General features: G+C 41.1%; 1 long non-coding RNA gene across 2 annotated transcripts; it reads left to right on the top strand.

Moving 5' to 3' along the window:
* The first annotated feature begins 642 nt into the window (after positions 1-642).
* On the top strand, positions 643-5,501 carry LOC120536535. 2 transcript variants are annotated; one of them, XR_005635127.1, is made up of 3 exons: positions 643-735; positions 4,676-4,879; positions 5,133-5,501. It is a non-coding gene; the product is annotated as an uncharacterized LOC120536535 (long non-coding RNA). The 2 variants fall into 2 exon arrangements; XR_005635128.1 differs by lacking the exon at positions 643-735 and adding an exon at positions 2,160-2,252.

Below are 5,501 nucleotides of genomic sequence, written 5' to 3'. Positions count from 1 at the left end.
TGTTCTGTTTAATCTTAGTTAAATCCTTTTTGAGTGAGTAACTGATGTTATATTCTATATAAAATTGGAAAAAGTCTAATTCTTACTTAAAGGATCTGTGCAGATCTTTTTAAAACCTGTCAGATTCTCATCAATAAAATTTTAGAATAAGCTTTTAAATTGAGGAGAAAAAGATTTTCTCCCCCTTTTTTTCTACTCTTAAAGTTTTGTGCTGGCTGTTGGCCTTGCTCTCTTTGTCATGGGTCGGGGTTTATTTGAATTTAGTTTTGTCAAGTTTGACTTGCTTATATGGAATGTTATTTTATTCATTTATTCATTCATTTTCTACACTGAGCAGGGTGGCAGGGGACCTGGAACTATCCTGGCAAGCAGAACAGGAACAACACACACACACACATATACACGTCAAGGGCCAATTTATCGATGAGAATCCACTTAACCTTCATGTCTTTGGACTGTGGGAGAAAACGAAAGCAGACATGGGAGAGCATGTAAATTCCACACAGGGAGGACTTGGTATGTGAAGCCCGTCTTCTCAGCAAAAAGACAGCAGCGCTAGAACTGCGCCACCTACGCTAAAACACAGAAAGTAAAACTATACCACAGCAGATGGGGTGTAGTTCAATACCAGAAAATGTTGCAGTTTGCCCGCCCAGTTTACCCACCCACTTTCATTTATATAGCTCTACCTGTCTCATTCTCCCCGCAGATTATCAACAGGACGCTTTCTGACAGGTAGCCTGCCGTCTTTGACATTTTCTTTTCTGTTTATTTTATCAAAGTTGTTTAGCAGGCGCACTTTTTTGTAAAGTATGATGCTTTATGTGTTCGTGATCCTCTGTCAATTTTGACTCTTCTTAAAATAATTCGGACGCCTGCTGCACGCCTTTTCTTCACACTCATTACTGGATTGTTTCTGTTGATCTTATGCCGTCTGTGACGGACTGAACAGTCCACAAATCATATATTTTTGTGGCTCCTCATAGTTAGCTTATGTATGATTTGATTACAGTACTTCTGACAAACGTTGCGTAGATGAGTCCAGAGTTAATTGTGTTTTTTTTGCAGAGCTGGTACTGTGGGGACCGCCGGAGATGGAGACAACTGTGCATAATCAACAATTAATGACGGAGGCTGAAATAATTCAAATGAGTACTTTTGTCTTTGCACCTTGTTTTAGTATCAATTAACACTCATATCAGGTCAGATTAGATGGGAGAGCTTGCACTGGTACAGCGCGTTACCGCACACACCATACGATGAAACAGTTCAGGATCCCGGTTGGCAACCTCCTAAGCAGACACGCGGTCCAGTCCCACACTGCGTCAATGACCCTCAATCTGCCACTGCTAGGTATTACGTGGGCGAGCCCTTGGCCTGGTCCAGACTCCTCAAAAACGAGGATACTGTGAGCCAGAGTTTCTCAGCCTTTAAGTATTTGCGGCCCGAGTTTTCTTAACAGTTTTAGTCGCGCATAACTTTTTTTTTTAAACCTTAATAAAATGTTTTCCTATATTTTTTGCTGCCGCTACAAGTTTTATTATACCTACTTAACTTTTATCGACATTTATCTAACTCTATATTTATTTTTCTACTCTCAGAATGTGGTTTAAGTTAATTTGTTTTGGTTTCAATAGATGTATTTTTCATATTTTCGATTCTTGTTTTGGTTTTTTTTTTTCACATTTTCGGGCCCCTTTTTTATTACTTTACCCAATTGAGAACCGCCGCTTTAGGCCATTCGAGACACAGGAACCTGTAAGTATGTTGTTGTTGTTGTTGTTAATAATAATGCTAATTTAAGCTGAGCCAGAAAACCTCACATGAAAGGGAAGTGAATTGTAAAGTCTGGTCGTGGCGTCACTAGAAAATCAGCCTCCCATCGTGTAACTAGTAGAAAGAAGGTGTGCTAGAAGAAAAGCTATGCACACAGACATCTTGTGTGTGTATGTCTGAATAAGAGAGTCCTGGAGCTGCAATTTTAAGAACTAGACATTAGATGGCAGCAGAGCGGCTGATCAGGACAGGAATAGAATACAGGGGGGAAACTCTATTTTTGGGGTGGCGGAGACGGACGGAAAACGGAGTTGGAGGGGCGGGGCGGAGGAGATAGACTTTTGCGGAGGAGAGAGAGAATCGACCTGGAGGAACCGGTGAGAGGAGTGATTTTATCGAAGCTTCGAGGGGGCCGTTTGGGATTGTCGGATCGCTGAGGAGTGTCTGCAGCCCGCGTCTTCCAGAACCCAGGGGTGGTGAGCTGTATATCGCACAATTATCCCTATCTTTACATTACTCTATTGTGGCCACCTATTTGGAGAGTCCAGTTGGAGGACAGATAGAGCGCTCCAACGATAGAAACGAAGGGCCCCAACGCCGTTTTCTTTTTGTTTGTTTTCCTGGTATCACTGGCCAGTGAGGTGGGAGGGGAAGAAGGTTTCCTGAGGGACTGGGAGCATAAAGGGAGCTTTTATTAAATACTGCTTGCTTAGAGGCACAGGTTATAGGATTGTATATATTATATTTGCATAAGATACTTATTACTATTTATTAATTTTCACTGCACTGTTGTTAAGCTTTTATTCTATTTTCTTTGTTTGGAACACCATTCAATTGAGGGTGGCTCCTTTGAATAAAATTGTTGTTGTTGAAACTTTCCCTGTTGGTGTGTTAGACTGGGGACCTGGTGGAGTGTGTCACTGAGACGGAAGGAGAAGACCTGAGTAATTATAATATATCAGTAGCACCCTAGGGTGTCATTGCTACAAAGGGAAACAAGAAATTTGACATCAGAGGAACAAAGTGAGTGTGATGGATCAGAACCTTTAAAAATGGAGACCAGGGCAAAGTTACGGGGACTCTTTACATAAGTAACAGCATTTAATAATTGAACAGATGTTTAACTGGCTGACAATGAAATTTGTACAGAACAGGTGGAACACGTTGCTGTAATCTGAAATAAATGAAGTCTGTTTAGCAGCCTGTTCAGAATAGGAAACAAGGGCAACATAATCCTGAAGCAACAAATTAATAAATTACTTTGAAGGTCGGATTGTCCTTTGGCATTGGAGAGACACATATGTCAGATTTTTGCAGTACATCTTTATGGGTGCTTTCCTTGGAGTTGCGCTATACACACATGGAGTGGTCTGTGCTCTGCATAAAGGCACTCTTTGGTAAATTAGCACAAAACACAAACTGCTTTTATGATCATTATATAATTAGTAAGAATTGTTTAATCCCTTTAAGATAATGTGAGGACACTGCTGAGCTAGGATGACTATGATTGTAGAGACAGCAAGGCGGACAGAATCAAACCCTCTGTGAGCAGGTGAGGCCTCTAACTACTGACACACTGCTGAGGTGAACTAGGCAGGGGAACCATTTTTATTGTATTAAAAAAAGACAAAAACTCAGTTGAGAGAGAAAAGAAAAAGTCCAATGCTGATTACACCTGTAAACACAAGTGAAGAATCAGAAATTATCAGCCATTTGAGATAGATAGATAGATACTGTATGAAAGGCCCCACAGGTTGAGAACCGCCGCTGTGAGCTGATCACCCTTCGGGGAAACGTGCCACATGTCATAGTGCAGCAACTGAAGCTCCATCACAATGCATGTAGTGTACTTCATTCGGGACTCCGTGAGCAACACAAAGGCAAACCAGCGGTACCCAAGGGTTCTCTGAAGAGACACAGGAGTCCAGTCATTCATCTGAGGTCACTGGATAGCGTCCATGTCTATCAAACAGGAAGCACCAGGACTCTGAAGACATGGACCTTCGTCCTTTTGTGACACAAACCCCTTTCCAGTGACCTCATGACCCCCCCATTCTCTCCCAATCCGTCTACTGACTTCATAGGAAGAGTCACCAGACACAAGAATGTTACTGCCGAGGTAAGCAAACGTCTCGACAAAGTCAACGCTCCTTCCGCAAACTGAAAATTGAAAAATTGGTAATCGCGTACAACTATCAATACAACATTATAAATCTTAGACATAGACCTCATTAACGGCATTCCATTTAACAAATCCACTTTGCTTCTTACATTTATAAGGTGTTACTGCAGTCTCTCCCGTTTAAAGAGAGTTTACAAAGTTAATTAAAGTGTTTAGCAAAACGGCACAGTCTGAGCATTCTCATTCGGTCTTTCAGCATTCCTTTAATAATAGTTATAAAATGGCACTTTACAGGTTTTGTGGCCATTGAGTGATAAAACACCGTTTCATTCTGGAATGAGTTTTTTGCATATTTTTGTAGAAAATATTTTTCATGATTAAGTAGTAAATCATATTTGCCTGCAATGTGATATTCTATTGGTTTTACTCTTCCTCCAATTTAAATGTTTGCAGCAATTAAATTTATGGGTACATGCTATGCAGGGGGACCATGCCAGTCTCCTGAATAGTATTTTTTACTGCTGGCCAGTACCGCCTCTTATCTGCACACAGCATGTCAAGGGAGAGGTATCAGCTACCAGAAATGCTACTGAAGAGCTGGTCACCACTGGTCACTTTGACCACTGATCTGTTAATTACCTCTTGTCCTCTGGTGTAGTCAGTCTCCTTAGAAGCCTGTTGTACCCATCTATTTCTAAACACCTTGCTGAATTGTGTTGTAGTTGCATTGTCCCTCTGGTTTCACTGTTTTTTTATGTTTGTCTCTCATTGCCACAGATTCAGATCTCGTATCACGACATCACACCATTATGCTCTGCTCCTGTCCTGAGGTCCTGTATGCCACATAACATAATGGCTAAATCGCAAGTGACCAAGCCTGCCCAAAGGACAAACAGCATCAAGATAAAAATTAATTTTCAGAAACTGTGCCTTCAACGAGCAGTTCCTTCTGACTTCCATGCTGTCCATTCAAATGATCAGGTAAGTTCAATGACATCACCAGGCCCCCTGGGGCTGACCTCCGCTGACTGCCCAACCAGGAGCTTTGTCATACAGAGCACCATGAGACTTTCAAACTTTTCTCAAATGCAACCTCATTAACATTTGGGTCTGAGGCCAAACCCCAAAGGACTCTGGGATTGGCCAAAAGGGCGATGAAAGAATCAGGTGGACACTTTTCTCAATCAGAAATTTGTGTATCATTGATCTGGTCTTTGTTTTCTTCTCCTTTCAGGCAGAGACCTCACTTCAATGCTCTGTTAAAAAAAGGCCATGATTTCCAGATTATGATGGAGGAGCAGACATCTGTCACAGAGTCCAGTGGGCATGAGCCTCCCTAATAGGAGATGTTCATGTGACAAACCAGATGACAGGGTTATTGTTGTTAAAAATGTCCACACTTGAGTCTTGATGCTCCAATAACTGATCCCTGTTGTTTGTTTTTGCCTTTACATTTCATGGTTTTGTTTTCATGTTTCAGTATTATTATCTTGTATTTATGTTTGTATTACTTTAACCATATACATTTCTTATTATTGTACAGCAAGTTCAGTTCTTAAATGGGGGGTTTCTTCAGAACAATAAATGTATTGTATAATTATAA

The sequence above is a fragment of the Polypterus senegalus genome, chromosome 10 (genome assembly GCF_016835505.1).
Source record: "Polypterus senegalus isolate Bchr_013 chromosome 10, ASM1683550v1, whole genome shotgun sequence".
Classification (NCBI taxonomy): domain Eukaryota; kingdom Metazoa; phylum Chordata; class Cladistia; order Polypteriformes; family Polypteridae; genus Polypterus; species Polypterus senegalus.
Note: the sequence above shows the minus strand (reverse complement) of the source record. Positions and strands in the feature narration are given on the sequence as shown.